The 20708-nt window shown below is 37.8% G+C and overlaps 1 protein-coding gene across 3 annotated transcripts in view; it reads right to left on the reverse strand.

Annotated features, from left to right (window-relative positions):
* LOC139115201 (PR domain zinc finger protein 14-like) overlaps positions 1 to 20708 on the reverse strand; it is a 74563-nt gene that overhangs the window by 38118 nt on the left and 15737 nt on the right. For all 3 annotated transcript variants that reach the window (XM_070677145.1, XM_070677146.1, XM_070677149.1), the window contains exon 2: positions 17882 to 18021. The gene's annotated coding sequence lies outside the window, so the exon portion shown is untranslated. The remainder of the gene's footprint in view (positions 1 to 17881; positions 18022 to 20708) is intronic.

Here is a 20708-nt window from a genome sequence, read left to right on the forward strand (position 1 = left end):
TACACTGCTGTGTCTAGCAAGTCTACTGTTATAGTTGTGGAAGACTACTATGCCAGAGATATCTTTGAATCAGTTTGAGTTGAATTGACTACCCATAGCACTCCTTTGTGTTGAGGAGATTTTCTAGCTCGGGGCGTTAATTTACTATTTATTGCGCGTGATCTACGCTGACCCAGCGACGCGAATTTGACGGGGCTCTTGGCGCAGGGGTCATGACCTCATCGAAACTTAGATTCTGCGAGTTGTCAATGATTCAACGTGCAATAAATTTGAACACCTCTATCACTTATCCCCCGTGGAGCGTTCTGCCGATGTATCAAGTGGGCGCCCATGTCCAATATGTCCCCTCTCAATTGGAAATAGAACACACTAACGATGACAAACGAATTGAAGAGAAGTAGCTTTCCCTGCTAGCAGCAAATACCATGAAAAAGTGTTCCAAGTTTTCTCGGTAAAGGCGTACATATTTATCAACTTCTGTCCATCTTCCTAACACACAGACAGATTTGTGATTTTCTCATTCCGGACTTTGAGGTTGGAAAAAAAGTCGGTAAAAATGTAACATGCACTTTCCCGGAAATCCCGCTATTTAATCTAGTGTCAATGTTAATGGCATTTTAACTTTCTCAAAAGATGTAGCGCATAGTTTACCGAGCCCTACATCTTTATTCAAATAAATTTACACATTAAAAGGAAATAATGCGTTGAAAGGGGAAGTGATATATTCATCTTTGATGAGAGTTCCTCATTTTAGATCCGGATGATAAAACTAATTACTGTAAACAATTATCAATTTACATCTCTCGCAAACACTGGGCGATACATCTTGGTCCATTTTCACGACAAACAGACAAAATGTAAACTATTAGGATCAAAACATCCGCTATTCTCCTGATATGAAATTAACAAATGGAAACAAAATGTACTTACAATCAACAATGTCAGTCATAGACAATTTAATATTCAATCATCGTCAGCAAAAAAAGTACAATGGCTCATGCCGAAAATGTCAGAACAAGAACGAGGTTTTCGTTTCAAATTTAAAGAGTATCATTCCCGCCAAATCGGGCTAAAACTTTCCAGTTCACCGTTCGACGATATGCATTACCCCAGTAGTAACAATTACTGCGGTATGAAAAGGCAGGATCGGTTGAATTTGTACAAATATAGCCGGAAAAATTCGTTCCGAAGTCATTCGCGAGAACTTTGTCTTGTTCCAAGCTGCTTCGAGTGGCGTTTACTGGGCGCACATCCACGTCTGCCGCCGGCGTTACTAAGCAATATCGCATGAAATCTTTGTATATAGACGAGCTCGCTTACAGTACAGCCTAGGGGCATTTCCTAGCCTATCGTGCTCCAATTGATAAAAACATATTAGGAGATTAAAATTTGACAGACGCGTTTGAATCATGTTACAGATCGTTCTTAAAAATAGATTTTTTTATTGAAAACAAAATCTTGGTAAGATGGAAACGGTGTTTTGTTTAATCGACGAGATAAAACTGGGAAAGCTTCCTTTCAAATTTTGTTCTCTGAAACTTTGGGGTTTTAAAGTATTATTGCCCGTAACTAATCAAGGTAAAAGGTTGGCTGAACTGTACAGTGAGTAGTGGAAATAGAATTTACTGATCGAAGTCTTGCTGTAATCTTGGAAATGCTACAAGAGGCTTAGCTCGTGTTGGTATCAAATATGAGTTCAGCTGAAAGTTGAACCCGTTGTCAAATTGCAGTTCACATTTTAAAAGGGTGCCTTCATTGAGATAGTCGGTTCAACGAGAAACTCTATCTGTGCATGTCGTACATAATTTATTCCATGGGCGCTCTTATTCCGCTTTGAAATTAATGGCACAACTTGAAAACATAACAGACTTGGTGCAGACATACGTACAGAATAGAACGTTACACCCACTATGATATCATATCTTATTTGTCAGGTGTAAGGCAGTGTTTTCAACGTTTGGTTAGGGCATTGAAAAATATAGAATTTATCACTCCGATGTGTCGAAATCCTCTCTCCTAATTTTTGTTGCCCGGGGCCGAAAGAATGGATCAAAAATTGTCTACTCAAACTGGTTGTACAGAGAAAAATTCTGCTTTTAACTTGAGATTTCAATTTTTACTTGCCAGGTTAAATGGAACTGACACAGATGTTTTATATAATTACAGTATAACCACTCCATGGCCCTTTACTTAAAATAGCTACCTTATAAGCCTTAACTACCAGACAGTAATTTCACTCTCTTTGTTCATTATTGCAGTAAATTGACATTACCGATAATTGACATCGCATTTCTTTCTCTTTAAATGTTTAAAGTGCTATGAATTGCAGTCAGTATCAGACATTATTAAAATGACAAATTTGAATATTTCAGAAATTTACACCTAAAACCACACTAGCTTAATTCGCACGTCTGTCTGTCTGTCTGTCTGTCTGTCTGTCTGTCTGTCTGTCTGTCTGTCTGTATGACGCATGCACGCACGCACGCACTCACGCACGCACGCACGTACGTACGTATGTATGTATATATTATGTATATATGTAAGCTTATGTATGTATGTATGTATGTATGTATGTATGTATGTATGTATGTATGTATGTATGTATGTATGTATGTATGTATGTATGTATGTATGTATGTGTACGACATTATGCATGTACGTATATTTATGTGTATGTGTGCCTGTGTGTATGTTTCTATGTGTTGTCTGCCTATTTATACGTGTGTGAATACATGCTTGCCGTGCAATGCATTTATGAATTTACGCTGATTAGATTTCATACGGAAAATGTCTCGTGACAGCTTATGTACATTTTAGCTGCAGTCGAGTCAGAGTCGAGTGCCACTCAAGTTCTGCTAATTACCTTCAGACAAACGATATCAAGGGTGATATGGAAGTTCTATGTATCCTTTCTGTCAGACAAAAGGTAATACCGATCATTGTTGTTAACTTTTTTTGCTTTCTTGAAACAAATATGGCTTTAAAATGTTCTAATTCAATGGGAACATGTGGCTCCATACTTTAAAAGCAGATACTCAAAGAAAGTACATCAAAATGTTTGGTCTTCCGCTGAAGTCGGCAAAGTGGCCCAAAGTTATTTCAGAGCCCCTTGCTTGGAATTTTTTGATCGATTTGTCATCACCAGGGGGACCAGGGGAATACGCCCTCGTGGAATGTAATCGTTCAAATTCACTTGACCTGTAATGTTGCAGAAACTGAATAAATCTTGCGCATGCGTCTTTAAGTCAATGTTCAACCCTGTCAGTTTGTATATCACACTCCTAACCGATGGTTTCACTTCTCGTATCATTACTAAGTTACAAACCTCAATACCTGCTTCGCACTCGCAAGCTTAAACTGTAGAGGGCGCTGAGCGAGCTAGCTCCTCTTCACGCGGTGATTAAGACGAACTCAACCCCATCACCTTTCGATAACATAGCGGCATCTGACGTAAAATGGTATTTTAATGTGATCATCCAACGATGCATAATTTTGGCTTTGCATACTATAGACAATAAGATAATCTATGGATTTCTAGATCATGCCGATGCTCTGACTCTCAGTCTTTCTCTGTCACTCTCTCTGTCTGTCTGTCTGTCTGTCTATCTGTCTGTCTATCTGTCTGTCTGTCCGTCCGCCCCTCCCCCCTCTCTCTCTCTCTCTCTCTCTCTCTCTCTCTCTCTCTCTCTCTCTCTCTCTCTCTCTCTCTCTCTCTCTCTCTCTCTCTCTCTCTCTCTCTCTCTCTCTCTCTCTCTCTCTCTCTCTCTCTCAGCAAACTAACAAACCAGCCTAAAAACTAATCCAGCAAAGCTCGCAGGGAATGGAGTCAATGAGAACCAAAGACTAGCTGTGCCTTGGTTATCATCTTTCAAGGTGAAAGCGCGCGATCTCTAATACTTGTCGTTATTGTGAAGTTAAAACATGTTGTCAGAGTCAACCTTGGAAATATCAGCAGGTTCGTTAACATTGTGTCTCTTTTATCATTTAGAGAAATGCACCGTGTAAGCTTAATAATTATTGGCCCCTCAATGCCTTGACACACATAGACACAGATAGACAGACAGACAGACAGACTCTCTCTCTCTCTCTCTCTCTCTCTCTCTCTCTCTCTCTCTCTCTCTCTCTCGCACTCTATGACTTTCTCCGTATCCTTGAATTGCAGAGGAAAAGCAACAAAACAAAGTCCTTTTGTGTACAGCAGTCTACTTTGCAGTTAGCCATGCAAGCGAAGATTTACCGTGTGGGACAGAGGGCGCTAAACACTAATCGTAATTTTGCCAAGCTCGAACCAAATAATGTAAATATTGACACTTATATTGCACAGGTTTTCTCTGATAGGTCCCGTTATATAGACAGGGAGAACATTTTCGATGATTTCGTCTGTAATTTTTTTCAAGCATTCTTTTAGTTGTTAATTTAAGGAAATACCAAAAGTCACAATAAAAATCGAGTCGGCAAAGTAAGAGCGGGTAGAATATGCAAGGCAATTGTTCTTACGTTGCTGTTTTTTAGCGATGTCTGTGTTAACCTCATAATAATCGTAGTGTTTAAATCTTGGTTGGTGTCACAGACTGCGAATACAATTAAGCTAAGTTTTTTTCATACAGACAGACAGACTTACAGAGAGACAGACAGACAGACAGAGACAGATAAGCTTATATGTGCATGTTGCAGTTTGTTTTCTTCGTTTGGGGTTTGTATTTTTTAGAATGTATGTATGTATGTATGTATGTATGTATGTATGTATGTATGTATGTATGTATGTATGTATGTATGTATGTATGTATGTATGTATGTATGTATGTATGTATGTATGTATGTATGTATGTATGTATGTATGTATGTATGTATGTATGTATGTATGTATGTATGTATGTATGTATGTAGAGAATTCAAAGAAATAGAGTCAGTCCAACTGCAACTATTGAAGTCATCAGGAAGAAGCGGGAGTACAGCAAAGTATGACACAGTGTGGAGAAATGAAAGGCGTACTCGACCAATTTCTTCAATCTTCAAACGATCTTTATTAATAAAACCGACGTTTCGGCAATACACAGATTGCCTTCCTCAGGGTAAAAACTAATAGATAAAAGCGGATAAAATAGAATGTGTCAAAGGAAGGTGGAACGACTACAGGAAAGTAAAATCATGATGACAAATCCTCACAAAGACTAAAAAGGCGTATGTATGTATGTATGTATGTATGTATGTATGTATGTATGTATGTATGTATGTATGTATGTATGTATGTATGTATGTATGTATGTATGTATGTATGTATGTATGTATGTATGTATGTATGTATGTATGTATGTATGTATGTATGTATGTATGTATGTATGTATGTATGTATGTATGTATGTATGTATGTATGTATGTATGTATGTATGTATGAATATTGAGACTTCGTTTCAGGATATTAAATTTAGTTTAGTGTTCCATGCAATCATAAAGACGTTATTTGGAGGTGACAAAAGTTAAAATGATAAGAGCAGGTCGACGTTGTATCGGTTCATTTACTTTCAAGTGGAAGACCGTTTAAATTTTAATTTTTATTAACATACGGTGCGCGCGTGTTAAGTTATGAATTATTGAATATTATTGTGTTGGACTTTAAATTTACAGGCTTGAACCAAAAAAACGACTACAAAATAAAATACTGGTCACGATTGCATTAGATAAGCAGGTTACTGTGCCTGGTAGTTCTGCTTACTAGTGCTTAGTCTGTTTTATGTGAAACTCACTTCAATCTCATGATTACACTGGTTAATGCAATTACTGTTGTAGAGCCTTAGCTGTTACATGTCAATGGACTTGTGAAGTTCATGTACACAGATGCAGTTATGCGATCGCAAAGGCTCAAATGAGATTGATAAATTTTGTTTATATATTTTTCAAAACTTTCTGTAAGACGATTCATCGTTCAGCGAGATATCGTTCTTTCTGAACAGACAAATACTACATAACATAGTAGGACAACGCTCTCATTTTGTTTAAGCATGTCATCACCAGAAAATTCAAATAAAAGTGCGACAAATATAGTAACCGATTTTACATTTCCAGTAGGGAGAAATACATCATCAATAAAAATTTTCGACTTGACTTTTCCCAGACCAGTATAGCGTATTGTGTTCTTCTTGTTAAAAATGAAATGAAGTCATCAATATGACGCGAGCGATCCGCTCGCTCATCAGATATGTCTTGGACAAGATCGAAAACTAAAGACAGCAATTATCGAATCAGTTGACTATGCCGTTTGACATATTTATCCGCCGAATGTCTAGCTGTAGTGCTATTGTCGAAGCAATTTACTGAATCTGGTAATGCACCCGGGCCGATATGTCCGCATTCATATCGTCGGCTCTGGAAAGATAATTAAAGAATCATCTTCGTCTTGACTACACAGTTCATTGAACACAAGAACCGAAAACAAAAACTACAATGGGAATTTTCTAGAGGGCATAGATCAAGAATTCCGTTATAATAACAATTTATTACCGAAATCAAAATATATAAGAGTGTGCATATTACGCCATTTTCTGCTAAAACAAGAAAGGTACGAAAGTTCCAAATCTATAACCTTCAAGGTAGTATGCACTTCGAAAGTGAAAGACTTAAACTTTTGCTCAAACTTTCCATAATGAGACTTTCAGCCATTCTCTTACTAAATCAAGAATAAAAATCGGGGTCAAATTTTGGTACTAGAAAACGAAATAACCCAAGATTTACCGATATTAGAAATTCAAAATGGCCGCCATCCCTATGTTAACTCTATGGAGAAAAATTAAAATTTCGACTTTCGAAAAACTAAGCCGGTGAAAAGTTTTCTTACACCCACAGCTTTAAAATGACCCCCATAAGTGGTATATCAGAAAAGAATTGTAAAAGTTTGAGAGTCCGAATATTTGTCCCCGAGACGCGTTCTACCTTAAAACGTTGACATTATATTTGAAGTTAGAAACATACAGACGATGGATTTAGATGAAACTGCCGTTTAAATTCACCTAATCAAAACTCAAGGTTTTCGTAATGTCGCGTCGTCGCACAGTTTTGAAAACGGCGGTGTTTATTTTCTAAAATCTAAGTGGAACTGAAATAAAAACAGTGAGTATAAAAAGGTACAATGTCGATGTCTAGCTTAAAAACATGGGAAAGCGTTGACGCGAACATTTGAACCGAAGTGCGCTAAAACAAGAAACAAAGGGATACTTTATCCGTAATCCTATATCTACATACAACAACAGCAACTACTACTACTGCTATTACAACAACAACAACAACAACAACAACAACAACAACAACAACAACAACAATAAGTATTGTGTTATGATGTGCTTACCGTTTACGATGCACATGTGACAATAGATTTTACCGCTCGTATAGAGAAATGCATAGCAACGCTATCGTCGCCCTCTCTGAGTAATCACTGTCTTATGTTGTTTAAATGTGAAATTCATCGCGTAATTGGGAGTGGAGGTTCAAATTGGAGGATTGTAATTCAATGCATGTGACCATGCCAGCCATTTATCAACGCTTTCAATTTCGTCGAAAACAATCAGCGTAGGAGTACGAACTATGCACTCGTGCATCTACACTTAGTCTAATAAGAATGCAGATGATTAGGGAATCTAGGGTGACAGTACAAAAACAGATCCGAAAAAGACTAAAATTTTGAACTAAAATAGGGTTTCCCATCAACCACTCTTAGCTCGCAACGTGTGAGGGGACGTGACTTATTTTTCCAGCTTCTAAATTCAAACATCATGAGCGCGCCAGTGATAAATTCGTTATCGGAGCTTGCTGTGGGGGTGGGCGGACGGCCTAGCGTGTATCGGTGTCATGCGTTGTCACCGTTTTGTGTTTTGCCTCGTCTCGAACACAGTTAATACATGATATATTTGTTTTCTATTACTACTGTGTTCATATACTAAAACTTAATATACTAATTGCATTGAGCGCTTTAGTGACGTTACTACACTCTGACCTTTACATACGACGATAACGATGATTAATCTGACAATCATGTCATCTAAGTTGATGACGGAACCACACCAATTGTAGTCCTTTTAGCAACAATGTTGTGGGAAAGATGTACTAAAAATTAATTAATATTTTTTAAAAAATGACAGGCAAAATACCTCTGATGTTATTCATATTGATTTTCTATAATAATTTGACATAGCTATGAACGTTTGTGTCATTCAAACATGCAGAGCGAGACCGAGAGAGACAAAGAGAGATACGGAGACAGACAGACAGACAGACAGACAGACAGAGGAGAAGGGAGGAGAGAGGGATGGAAGGAAGGGAGGAGACTCATCGTTTAAAATATATTCAACTTCGACGAGTTAAAAAATAGATACATAAACAATTTCACAACATTCAAATGCTAATGCACTAACGGCATCTGTAAACATTGCAAACACAACAGAGCTACATATGATGCTGAAATCATACAGTGCGTCAACCTTGACTTAGACCTCACAGCTGACTTCAAGAAGGTATTTCATTTTACAAGACACAAAAAACAGTGACTTTGTCGGAGTTTCATATAATTCGTATATTTGTATTGTTCATTGGCAGACTATTTTCAGAATAAGAGTCAGATAATGTTCCAAAAATTGTTACCGCGATAAACTGAGTCAGATGTCAATGCCTGTCATTTTTTTCAATGTCAGCTCTAGAATCTGAATAGCAAATTTGGCTTAACGTGCGTATTTTCCAGTAATTTTTGTAATTTAAAATGGTTTCTTGTTCCATTCACAGAATTTTGTCGAAATGTTTAGTATTCAATTTGTCAACATAACCTATGTGTGTAATGTCCTATATAATTGTTGACTCCTGAATTCAAGTCTGAAATTGACTCCGGAAGGTATTTTTAACATATTGTACACAAGGCGCAATGGTCGCAGGGATGTTACATTGTATTTAATATACATCAGAAATGATCGGGGAGAAGATGAATATGAAGAAATATACTTGTTTTGAAGAGCAAGGTCAGTGAAAATATCATCATAAGTTGCAACCATTTCCCAATTGAAATTCGCCTACCGCGGACTATAGCGACCACGGTATTGGACGTCGAAACGTCCATGTTGGCACAGTCTCCCCGGAACGACTATGATGTACTGAGGTCATGCCGGGCACCGGTAACTAGTTATGTAAGCGTAAAACGATTTTCCATCGGTCGTCACTCCCTGTACAAGTCATTCAGATACTAAGCCTGATTACGTCATTTTCGATGACCTTCAACCTTTACTTGTTGTTCCTATTAAGTCCCACAGACGTATCTCGCAACGATGTATTTGTTTGTTTGTTTATTTATTTATTGTTTGTTTGTTTGCTTGCTTATATGTATGGTAGCGTTTTCTTACTAGTATAACTACACTATACCAGACAATACTTATGACAATCATGTGGATGACGATTATCATAACAATAATTTTAACGACAATACCATTACGATCCATCCCTTCACGTCGTTTCCTTATTATTCTTCCTGTCATTATTGTTCAAAATGCAACTCAAAACAAATCCATTGTCTTTGAAAGTCTAGTTTTGTTTATTTAAACAAGATATATGAAGGGTCGTAGGTTATAAAAAGCTGTCGTCTTATGGACACGTAATTCCTTAGTTTTAATGTCAATCCGCCTCCCCCCCCCCAAAAAAGGAACTGCTTTATGCGACACTGGTTCAATGAACAGTGTGTTGTTTACTGTGTACAGTGTATGGAGAATACCAAACTGTCTTTCATCCACACGTTGTGCACAATCTTCAAATGAATATCGATAAACAAACTTACGTTTACACTTTTTCAACGTTCCAAGTAGTGTATATTTTTCTATGAGAGTTCAAATTATGTTCTTTTTTTAGGGTGTCATAATTTGTGTCTCATTTTTCTCGATGACCGCAGGAGATGGTAGTGCGTTGGAGCAGTATAATCACATTTAGTTGAGTCAACACATACAAAACCGCACACGAATACATGTCCCGTGTCTACATTAATCACTCTTTATTCTCGTCTATCGCGTTTCTCTCTAACCTCGGCGTTCTTCTTTATGTGGTTCACATAAAATATCGTATTTATCATCATTTATTCATGGCCTGAACTGTTTTATTTTATTATTTGTTACAGCAGAATCAGTATTGCGATTTTGACTCACCATACCAAAAAGAATTGGGGGCTTACCCGCTAAACTAACGTTTTTAGTGCTTTGGATTTTATGATCGACGGCCTCATTGACGAAAACTCGATAACTGATGTAGGATGTTGGAAATGGTTTCCAAGCTATTCTACATTGCTCTCATATCGATGTTAACTATATCAAATTTAAGGGTGCCGTTACCCATATGGCTACTGTAAAATAGAGCATAGCATTTGCCAAGCATTTGAGATCGACGAGACATGGAGTCCTTGAACAGCGTTTGTTGGGCGAGTTAACCCCACAAAAGGGGGTGTTCGTTGAAAATAGGTTATCAGAACGTTAGGAAAGCAGTAATCAAATTACTGAATCAGATGGTTCACGCAAACAAGCCTGTTTAACCATCACGCATCTGGCACAATCAAGCTAACCGAACATGACACCAATTTGAAGTATTTACGAACGATCTGTCGTTCATAAACGGTTGTATATGTTCTGCCTCGGCGGGGGACAGCACATACGGCCGGCGTGGCACAATGGCAACGCCGAATTCTAACCGATGTTTGATTTGACCCTTTATGCTGAGAGCTATAAAATAGTCGTTGTGTACAGAGATCGAGGTGCGTGGAGAATATAAGGATGCTAGTGTAGAAGCGTCGTTCATGTACGGAAATTGGAAACAAATATAAAACAGGTTTAATTCAGAAAGGTCGCCTTCATCGCTGGTCATATTAATATGAATACAAACAATTTGTGAATTATCAGCAAAGTCTAAGAGACTCAGTGACGTACATCACAGTATTTGTCAACGTTTCTCTCCCAGTGCTAATTTAACCACAACTCGTCTAAATTTAACCTAAAACTGGTTTTGATCATCTATTATATATTCACTCTTCAGTCCAACTAATTGAAATCTCCTTGAACTGTGACGTAAGATAGTACAAAGTTGGTGGTAAATTTTCGTAGTACTATTCGGTACCGTGACGGGCCACGGATACAAGTTGCTGTACGCACAGCCGCATTGCTCTTATCGTTTCAAGTCATATGGTATTGCATTAGTACATGACTCAATATTCAAGGGTTGTCAGGGAGAAAAGTCAATTCATCATTAAAGGGAAAAAGTCGGCCATTTTTCACGAATTTTGTTTGATACGAGATACTACTTATATTGTTCGACATGTCGAAAGATACTGAATAAATGGGTGACCATGCATATATTCGACCCCGGTTTTAGACATATTAAATGAAACCATCGCAAAAATGAATTAATGGTCATGACCATTCGCGATAATTTCGTTTATCGTATCTTAAACCGGGGTCGAATATATGCATGGTCACCCATTCATCCAGTATCTTTCGACATGTCGAACAATATAAGTAGTATCTCGCTTCAAACAAAATTCATGAAAAATGGCCGACTTTGTGCCTTTATCGATCTTGCCAATTTGAAATATGTCAAACGATAAGTAAGCTTGGGACGAATAATTTCAAGAAAATGATTGGATAATATTTTGAAATTACAGCGATAATTAGAGTGAAGTTAGATAATTACCATAATAATTTAAATAAAATAATATAAACTGTTTTGCAAAAAGATGTAGATGGGTAAGTACATCTATACTAGAATCTCGTCTACGATCCGTGTCGTTGCTAAATGCCGGCAGCTCTCAGTGAAATGCAATATGTAGCAACAGTGACACATTTGGCCTCCGAGCTCGCTTTACTCGGCGCTGCATGTAAAATGCAGACAGGTAGAATCTCTCATAGTTAACTCTTCAGGATACCGGAGGAAATAGAGTACAACGGAAAAGAAACGCTCGTTGCAAGTATTGTTGTTTTTTTCGTTGCGTATTACATGCGCTAATTGCCGCGCACAGCTGCTGCGTGTTGCCAAGCAGGCTTTAAACGCCCTGGCGCACTGCCAACAGTCTTTACATCTACGTATACAGCGTCCGCAATTGTTTTACATTTTCCGCCAAACTTTAAGTGTTACTGTCGATTACGGTTCATAATCAAAGCGTTCTGCCAACTTGTTCACTGAGAGTGCTATATCAGCACAGAGGTGAACAATGCTCGTACCAGCCAGCAAAGATTGGAAGTTTACCTGTATAAGAAGGACCCGTTTCAGAACTGTACAGTAACAGAACAGCGACGAAAAGACGAAAGCATGAGAAGCGAAACAATAGTTATCCTTGGCACTGAATCGAAATAAATTTAAACCACAGCACATTTCTAAAATAAAGAGAAACTTTCTGAGAACAAAAGATGCAAAACCGAGCTAAAAACTGATATTGTCAACATGATTGTGATATTTTATGGTTAAGCTTTATGTTTGTGGATCCACTCAACGAAGTGTAATCCAATATCATTAGGTCTGGCGGGACCACAGCGTACGCCCATCGTTTCAAAATGATTACACATCCTATCAATATCTTAATCCATGATCCAATATAGTAAAAAAGCTTGACGACTGACATATATTCTCATTTTCGTTGTTAATTGAGGAGTTTGTTTCGCTACTAGATTTCAAGATTAATTGCTTGTGAAATATAAAACCCTTCTAGTCTTCACATGGAACCCCTGTGGGTCTGTCATATTAGCTCGGACGCGACAATTACTATCAGGAATGGTTGTGACACTCATTGACACGTTTAAATTAAAATGTGCTAATGCTTTAAAAGGGAATAGTCGCCGTTTTCTATGTTTTTATGGACAGGAAAATGTACACTGAGTAAAACATTATGGTATCAAATGATGTTGATGTACGATATAATGAGTGGAATGTCACTGTACTGTACTGTACTGTACTGTACTGTACTGTACTGTACTGTACTGTACTGTAGGCTGAAACTTTCAGATTGTGAGAACAACCATTATTTCAGTACCGAGCTTATCTGTCTGTTGGAGACAAAATATTATGCCACCGCGTTTTTCATCGATTCTTTTAGCAAAGGAGACTTAGCGTTCATTTGCAGACCATTCTTCTTTCTGAACATTGTACAGTAGATACTGACCAATGAGACTGATATAAAAAAAATGAGCAAAATCGCCAAAGGTGATGATTTGTTTTCTTATTCCAACAGAATGGCTTATTCCTGAACTCTCCCCCCTCAACCCCCCACCAAAAAACAAAGACCACGCGCGCGCACAACATACTTAAATAGCCAAAGGATCAGTGACTGTTTGTCCTTCGCGATTTGTATTGAACGCCTCGTTCAAGTTTCACAGTCTAGGCGTATTGCGCATACCCACTCGAATCATATGAGTTTATTGGGCAATGCGATAGAAATTACAGTTAACATCGTCCAGTTTGCTAAGCTCAAACAGAAAAATGTTAACGAGGGACAAAGAAGTAGTAGGCAAGGTAATATTACGCAGGCTTTGTGTTATTGGTGTTGTTGAAGTATTATAAAGTTTGTCTGCGACGCATGGAAACTGTTTCCCTCTTTTTATCGGTCCTGCAAAACGGTTACCGTATATCGTTTAAATTTATTTGAACTACGAGAAAGTTGCGGTGTTGCGGTCAGGATATGAAGGAGGTAGATTTTCGACTGCGTTAGAGTTTGATATGTGTGCTCTTGCGGAAATGAATTCTCTAGTGTGTGATCGGCAGCAATATATCTCTCTGTTTACCGATAGCAAACAGAAATCGAAAACCGGTATGACGTTTGTCCTGTCGAGTCCAATGGGACCAGCCAATCGCTATCCCTGTTACTTGGTAGGTTGGCCATGGCATCGTTTCTTGTCAACATCAATGGTACATGTAAACAAATAATTTGTTAGGCAAGATCACGACTTTTACGGTTTTAAATGTGGAACGTCTTTCAGATGCTGAGAAGCAATCTATGAGGGGTCAACTATGAGAGTTTGTGCAAGAGTGGTAAAATTGAGAAAACACATCTGCGGATTGATATCATTGTTTTTAAACACTGCTGCCGACGGAAACATTTTGATCATTTGAAAGTGAAAGAAAAATGAATTGAAATTCTCAGAGATGGAGAGAGCTCGCGCTGCTTAGTCCGAAAACGTGAAAAGTGTCTTCATTATAACTATCCCGCCAAATATCTCATCGCGGATTAATTTCGTATCTGGGACGGCTGCATTGCTGTCTAGCTCTGCTTGCAGGTGTTACATGCACATACTTAGATAACATAATTTTTGACAGAAATGATGTCGTTATTTTCAAAGGCAATTTATGACTGTAAGTTTGGTTTGGGTGAAAATTCGGGAAAAACAACAATCAGTAGAAGTAGAATTATTATGAACTTCTCAATCAAAAATGTTATGTATGATAGCGACTTTGTTCATCATCTTAGATGGACAGAGCAGGACACACAGACACATGTCAATACGAACATGAATGTCAAGGTCGAAAATGGACTTTTCTTCCCTCAGCCCAGATCTTAACAGATTTTCATCACCATCATCACTTATTAACCATGCAATAGCGAGAAAAGATATTTCTTTGGTCGACAAAGTGTTATGAGTACAAACCTTAGAATTCAATATCTGTTTGTCACATTAATGCCGCAGAACGGTGACATTTACTTAAATATCTCAAGTTATAAAATACAATCCCCCAGTGCTTTTGCATGAAATGTATCTTTTATCTAAGTGTAAATAGATTTGCATAAAAATGCTTTTAAGTTTCACGCCATTTTTCAGTACTAGGACTTGCACAGATACCACTGACGAGGAAGGGAAAGATGGTGAAATTTCTCAGTTGAATTTTTTCTTTTGGGGATTTAAAAATTGACATTTTTTCATTTTCGAGATGTAAACATGTTGAGAGTCAAAAACAACCATGGAAATTGTCGTAATGTCAAGTATGTGGGTCCAATGTACGAACTGCCTGTTATCGCTAACTGGACAACGTTGATCAGTCATTTGAAACGGTTGTCAGCGGAAACGCCCTTTTATTCCCTAATTGAAGTGTTGTATCCACCCTTGAAATGATTTCAATAGCGACAAAGAAATACTTTGTAAGAGTCGTTCGGAGTTGGGGAGTCAAGCGCCATCACCATTGGCTAGTACCGTGTCAGGCAAATACCACTTAGATAATGGAAGTTGTCATACAAATGAGGCACTGTGAGTAATCAATTATCAAGAGACATTAGATTCTAAGGTCATACACTGCAGCAAAACAATAAACGATTGACAAATTTAATGATACATTTATTTTAATTACGGAGTCACCATATATTGCAGCATATTTCAACAATTATTTCAGGACATACTTATTTCAGCCATGCTTGGCTGTCAAAAGTATCTATAACTTAGCTTGTTTATACCCCTCTCAATACATTCAAACTAGCGAACAAACACTCAGAGCAAAAATTGACTTTATACTGCATCGTTAACATGGAGGAATGCTAATTCTTTGAGTAGACTGACCGCAAAACTTTGGCAGAAATATGTTTTTGATAATGCTTCTCTGGAACTCTAGACAACAACAGGAAATCTCGATTCTTATTTAAATGCCTCTTTGTCCAGATACCGACTGCTGTCACTTTTGTTTCCACGCCTCAAACGGTCGTGTGAGGGGAGTGTAAATTCTGTCCATGCGTCCGACACTTGAACACGTTCCACGTCTGGTTTTATGCACACGATATTATGGGAAACCTTCTACAACCTGTGACAAAACCGTATAAACCAGTAATCTCACGAAAAGGCATAGACTGTGTATCACATGGAGATTGGGTGTTCAGTCTATCAACAGGCGGATGATTCCGCCGACGGAATGGACAATGGGAAGAATATGCGAGGGGAATTCAGTTGTTAACAAGAATTAAACCATATTCAATATAGTTAAATTCAGTTTTGGTGCGGTCTCCCCGCGTCAGTCAGTCAGTATAGCATTCCGCATTTCTATAGCGTAAAGACCAGGCATTGACATAAGTATGCACAAATACATGAGAGTGTGTATGATATATATATATATATATATATATATTATATATATATATATATATATATATATATATATATTATATATATATAACATATGTAATAGTGTGTGTTTGTATTTTGATTCATCATTGTGTGTGCATAATTATGTATGTAATAGGCATATATCAACTATTAGATGAATATTTATGGATATATAAATAAGTATACACAAATACACACACACACACACACACATATATATATATATATATATATATATATATATATATATATATATATATATATATATATATATATATATATATATATATATATTATATATATGCAAATTGAAACATACATCCATACATTCATTATGCATTCTCTGTCTCTGTCTGTCTTTCTCTGTCTGTATGTCTGTCTCTCTCTCACTCTGCCTGTGATAGTTTGAAACATAACGAGAGCAGAACACAAAAACTACCTCGGCAAATTAGCACGCCTTCAGACTGACAGATATCGTCTCTGGTTGTAATTTATAGGTTATTAAGCGAAAGTTTGTGGGAACACAGACACGAGGAACACGACTCAGTCGCAAGGCAATCAATGAAAGTTGTTAACCTTCTGAAATGAGAGTACAGTATTTGTCAATATTTGCCGTACCCTTCTATCTCAAACATTAGAACAGTTTTGTTTATATACAGCACTTGTGATGTCATCAATTTGTTATCTGCATTTCATTGCCCACAAAGAACACCGTGAGTGAACTCTCTCAATAGTATTTTAACATATCAATTGACAGTGAGCGTAATAATAACATACTATAGTCGCTGATTTCGCTGTCAAAACACTCGCACCGCAGCCACAACTTATTTTTAATCTTAGTGTATTGTTACAGACGCCAAAATATGCAAAATCTCATCCATTAAAGAAACAATCTTGAAAGGTTGATAACCTAGCATGGTTCGTTTTTAGGAGCTGTGTTTTTAGAAGTTGGTCTAATTGACAGATCGTTACATGTCAATTGACAATGAAAGAGGACCCTACACTGCTTGACTTTGGCGTCGAATGTGCTGTCCGCGGGCTCCCCAGCAAGGTGTGTACGAAAGTGTCCGACTCAGATATAAAGATGTAAGTGGGCATTATCCTAGAAAGTAGCCCGGGGAGAATCCGGTAATTTCGGTTATCTTCCATCACGACAGAATCAATTTTGTACAGCAACAATGGGCGAACAAAACTCATTGAATGTTGTCTTTACGCTTCTCGGGAGAAACACATTGGTGACTTGGTGGTAGTATATATTGTTGTACAAAGATTCTTCTTGCAAAAAAACTTACAATACAGCTGACAATCTCAAATTGTTCACTTGTTGCTGCAGGAGACACAGCTCAAGATTTAGGTTTGAGAATAGCATGAAAAAGACAAGGGGCAATCGACAGAAATAATATTAAAAAGCGAAGTTACAGAATATGATAACATGATGCCGTGTATAATGACCTGGCTGCTTGGCAAAAAGAAAGTCAGCCAGCCTCTCTCTCTCTCTCTCTCTCTCTCTCTCTCTCTCTCTCTCTCTCTCTCTCTCTCTCTCTCTCTCTCTCTCTCTCTGAGCACCTATACCTCTCTCATATTTCTTACACACATGTAACGCAATGGCGGCAACGAAACCCTGACCAGAGCACACCCATTTGACGAATCTTGTTAGCAGCAATTAAAAAGTGCGCGTAGCCTAAAGACGCTTTAGACAGCTCAAAATCAGACAACGTCCCGGGTCTTTCAAACTGACCGCACAATGTTGGCGTGACGGCACAAGTAAATACGTTTCCGTCGATAATTAGAAACTTTTCTCGACTTACGGTCAGTTTGCTTTAAAGGTGATACGTCCAAAGTTGTCCGAAGAGGTCGGGCTCCGATGGGAGGACGACTGCTTAGCGGCTTATCCTTCCAGCACAAATCCAAGGATAGTGGCTTCCACAAGAATGAAGTTCTGGGGCGTCTATCAACACAGACATGGCGTAAAAAAATAAAGAAAGAAAGAAATTACTAACGATGCGTGACCGCAATGCTTCATCAAATATGCTGATAATATCAAACAAATGTTCAGACCATGCTACTTATTATGGATGGGCCTATACGCGTATCGATCCGCTCTCCACACCAAAACTGGTGGGGCATCACCCACCAGGCAATTTATTAATATTTGAGTATAATTAAAAGCGAGTTGGAAAATACTTCAGTTCATCAAAACGCTGTTCTTGTAGACGGGGATCATTTTCGGTTACAAAATCGTAAATTGGTCCTTGATCGAACATAAAACCTCACTCAACTCACTTTATCATCGAATTATGATGATGAATAAATTATAGTGACATATTTTGTAATTTAGGGAAGCTATATGGCTTGACAAAAGACCTTTATTAGGTGGGTTGATTGGCTAAACAACGCATGCGTCGGTGCATTCGATTTGCGCTTTTGCTTAAAATCCATTTATACTACTTCGAAATACGCTGAGTTTAAAACCATTTGTATTTTGACATGAATTGCAACATTTCACGTCGTTCGAGGATGGTAAGGGGGCATTTAAAAAAAAGACGTCAACGAATAAGTGATTAAATTTGGTAGATTTTAAGAAGCGAGTCGTCACGGTCGATAGTGATTAAAATTTCTAAAAGTTTGGCGCCACAAACTCAAAGTAAATGTGGCTAAATTATAAGAGTAATTCCGCGTTTCCTCAACCATAAGTTTGCGATTTCATATCGCAAGCTGTCTAATTTGTGACCTAAGTTTCGATACTTATGCTCATAAGAAAGCTTGAATTTGCTGTCACGTTCTTACAAATACCATCGTTGCGTCCTGAAGTGGCTCACCCAGCACTCACCATTTTCGTGGGCGACGCGCAAATATCCTTCTTGGCAGTTTGTTCGCTTTTTAAGAAATAAATTCTCTGGTGGCTTTGACGGTGCAAACCTTGCTCAGAATAAAATCCAGAGAGATAACGTCATGTTGATCATGTCAACGACAACTCGATGGTCACTACATAAACCATAGTATAACAACTTGCTCCGGGCACTGCGCCCCCTGGTGAGAAACACCGTGCACAATGTTACTATTCTGGACTTGATCAGTCACGTAATATATTGTGTCCATCCGTTATTGATGCTGTCGCCGTACTTTTTTTTTATCACAAACCTCCGTTCGTTGTTAAAAATGCTTTTTTTTCTAATTACGATCTCCCTTTCCGCCGTTACGGTCCAAGCTTCTCCACAAGCACGCACACTTTCGACCGCGTGCGAACACACGAGTTCTCTAGCGAACAATGGTAAATTTAATCCTATTGGGAATTGATTGATGGAAAGTAATTCCCGCACGATCAAGAAAAATTATCAGTTAGGGTGGGGACTAGTTTCAATGTTTTGTATAGATGTGTCTGTCAATCCACCATTGCCGAGTCATGAATTAATTTCATACGTTAACATACCTATGTCGGGTTGTAAAATACATGTTTGGTCAGAAAATCTTCATAATCCGTACAGTGCATGCATCCACCACACGAGATGCTTGAAAACTGAAGTTATGAATATTTTTAAATTTCTACTTGGAAAAAAATTGCAACATTGAAGACGGTAGGCACCTTGAAATGGAAGTTTTAGACAGCCACTCAAGTTTTACGGTACTTCCATGGAAAATTATACCATTCCCTTCCACAATCTTGAATAAAAATAGGGAATCACCCAGCTAAGTTTTGCATAAAGGCGACAAAATTACAAAAAATATCGAGATTTGAATTCAAAATGGCCGCTACCCCTACGTTAATTGTAGGTTAAAATGAAAATTCTTTTTTCATAAAATATACGCTGTGAAAACTTAATTTTCTCCAAAAGCTTGAACATGAGCACATACAAACAGCATATTACCAAAGCTTTGTATAACTTTGGGAGCCTGAATAGACTGTTTTTAGAGGAGCATTCCAACTGAGAACACACAACGATGGAAAGCCGTCCTTGTTTATCTGCAAATAATTAGTGTTGGTAAATCAATTCTGTTCTTTAAACGTTTGGAGATGATATCAGAATGTCATGATTCAAAACAAATGCCATCTGATGAGAAAGTAAAAATCCGATGGCCTACATTTTATTTCAAGTGATCTGATGAAGTTCATCATCATAAATTATATAACGGTTTGAAATTGACCCCGCCTAAAGATTCTTCAACAGCGTAAAACTCGAGAAACGAACATAATTAGTACTTAATGTGATTTATATATATATATATATATATATATATATATATATATATATATATATATATATATATATATAAACATATACACCGAGTAAAACACTTAAGCAAATATTGCAAAATAGACCAATCAATGTTTGCATCGCTTATCGCACATAAAATGGTGCCAAATAACGTTAACAGGTGGCAACTTCGCCTTGCTGTTGTGTAAATTGACAGAACTACAAAGATTGCCCCCTCGCAATTCTACCTAAAGAGCATGCGCAAGAGTTGTATACGTTATGTGCCGGCTGGCATAGGTCTCCTTCAAAGAGCGGATGCAATGGCCGCCGATTGCACAATGAACGTTTTTTAGTTACCACGTAATATTTATCCGATTTGAGTGTGAAAACTCAACGCTTGACAAAATATATTGTGCTCACTGATGATTACGTCATCAAAATT

This window comes from Ptychodera flava, chromosome 17, assembly GCF_041260155.1.
Source record: "Ptychodera flava strain L36383 chromosome 17, AS_Pfla_20210202, whole genome shotgun sequence".
Lineage (NCBI taxonomy): Eukaryota > Metazoa > Hemichordata > Enteropneusta > Ptychoderidae > Ptychodera > Ptychodera flava.